This window comes from Sinocyclocheilus grahami, unplaced genomic scaffold (assembly GCF_001515645.1).
Source record: "Sinocyclocheilus grahami isolate Dianchi unplaced genomic scaffold, SAMN03320097.WGS_v1.1 scaffold29.1, whole genome shotgun sequence".
Classification (NCBI taxonomy): domain Eukaryota; kingdom Metazoa; phylum Chordata; class Actinopteri; order Cypriniformes; family Cyprinidae; genus Sinocyclocheilus; species Sinocyclocheilus grahami.
In genome coordinates this window covers 3,104,101-3,106,655 of record NW_015505208.1, presented here as the reverse complement: position 1 = coordinate 3,106,655, position 2,555 = coordinate 3,104,101, and positions in this window count along the sequence as shown.

Sequence of the window (2,555 nt, the reverse complement as noted above, 5' to 3'; positions counted from 1 at the left end):
CTGACCAAATGTTACCTTGACAACGCTGCGCGTGCGTGCAGCATTCAGTACTCAATCAGTTGTTGCAAATAAAATATTATTATTTTATTCAAATATTGTCTAATTGTGTCTTGTTTACTATTTAACGTTTTCAAACTAAACTTGCTTACACTACCGTCTTAAATCATATTTCTATCACTGACGAAAAATATGTTGTCTTACATTAAAATAGACATATTTAATTAGCCTATTCTATTTATGTTTGTATGTGAACTCGAAATCAACCCCAACTTTGCTTTAAAAAGCATCACAAGATCTAACCGAAGATCACATGATCTTCAAGTGATTTATTATTATTATTATCATTATTATTAGGGCTTCATGTTAATGTTCATTTAATGTTTATGCTAAAAAAAAGTGCATATAGCTGCTAATTGTATTAGTTGTTTGTTGATTTTCAAATATAAAACTTATTGAAATGTTTTCAGTGTGTGTATCAGTTCTTTTTGAACGTTTTCGTCTAATTTGAACAAAACCGTGATAATATTGATAATCGTGATAACGTTGGTCACTATAATCGTGATATGAAATTTTCATACCGTTACATCCCTAATATATATTAGGGCTGGGTTTTGACACAAATTTCACGATTCAATTCGATTCTCATTCACAAGCTTTCGATTCGATTACCAATTCGATTCAATTCAATATCGATTATTTTGGATTCATATCAGGTACAGTACATGCCAAAGTTTCTCAAGGGAAAAAAAATCTCTCAACTAATGCTGTAAAATACACATGAGATTCAGTTGGTACTACATTACTATAATATTGAAGGTTAAAATTGACTGATTTGTTAAATTACACTTAATGAAGTTTTAAAAAGAATAAAGTTACAGTTACATAATAATATTTCTACTTCAATTCGTTTTTAAAAAAAATATAAACATTTAAATGGTGGCTGTCATAAAAACTTGATGGATTTATTCAAACATTAATTAAACATTGAAGAACAGTAAAAAGTATAATGTATATGTTATATGTGTCAGGATCATGGACTGTCTGTCATGTTTTGCCCTTGTTTCTGTACCCTTATTTGGTCATATTCCTGTCCTCGTTTTGTTAATTAGTTTGATTAGTCATCCCATACACCTGTGTTTCCCCAATCATCCCCTGTATTTAAGTCCTAGTCTGTCTGTGGGTTGTACTTATGTTCATGTGTTTCCTGCCGTTCCCAGTGTTGGATGTACCCTGTGTTTCTTAGATTAAAGACTGTTTCGTTTATTCCTTGTCTCCATCGTTCCTCGCCATCACAGATTGTGACAGAAGAACTGACCAAAAAACAGTTACCTCCATGTGTTCCCTCCGTTTTTGTTTCCGTGTTTTTTCCCCTCAGTGTTTTGTTTCCGGAGTGTTCCTCCATGGATCCCCTCCTTCGTCCAGAATATCTCCTCCTCCTGCTGGAGCAGGGGGAGAGATCGCTCGAGGGCCACACCCAGGCTAGGCGGGGCTGAAGCCCCAAGGCCCGAGCAAGGAGGGGGCTCGTGATTGGCTGTGGAGTAGATTGACGGACATCGTTAGCGCCAATCGCCAAAGCCCCACCACTCCCTTACTTTTTAGCACTATTATTTAGTGGAGTTTTTCCGTAAATTCCATGCATTACCATTAGAGATTAAAACGTCACATCTGAGTTTGGTTTACCAATCAAATGCATTTATTATATAATTTACCTTTGAACGAACTGTGCACGTAGTCTATCTATCAGGTGATCGCTGCGCCTAATGTCTGCATTTACCTCTCTTCACTTCATTCTGGTGTAATCTAGAAATGGTCAAGCAAAGAACGATCTTCGGTAAGTAAAAATGTCAACTATAATAAAAAAAAAAAAATAGTGAGAGAAAAAAATTAGGAGAGAGGGGAAAACATGAGTTAGTTACTAAAATCCACAGCTAGTTTATTTTACTAAAGCTGATGATGCAGTGGGAGTTGTGGAACCGCAAATGGACCGGACACATGGAGCAGATAAAAACACAGCGTCATCGTTCCCACAGATTTTAGGTTAGTTTGATTATTAACTTGATAGATGTATATTGCTTTTTGTGTTTGAAATAACTCTATAGGCCTATATATTTGCTTATGGGTTGAGAAATTCATTTTACTTGTAACTGGCTCTCCTTACATGTGATGTAAGCTTGTAATTTAAACGCATTTAAGCGTTGTGGTTTAAAAACAAATTTAACTGTTCAGGGACATTAAGCAGTGGGGCAAAATTCATTTTGGTAAATACGTGCGTTAAGACGGTTTCTGATACGCACGGAGCGCACTTGCTCCTACAGCACCTGACTAAACTAAGAGTTATTTTTATAAGAGTTATTATGGACTGTCTGTGTCATGTTTTGCCCCTGTTTCTGTTCCCTTATTTGGTCATGTTCCTGTCCTCATTTTGTTAATTAGTTTGATTAGTCATCCCATACACCTGTGTTTCCCCAATCATCCCCTGTTTCTTGGATTAAAGACTTTCGTTTATTCCTCTTCTCCATCGTTCCTCGCCATCACAGATTGACGTGACGTGACGT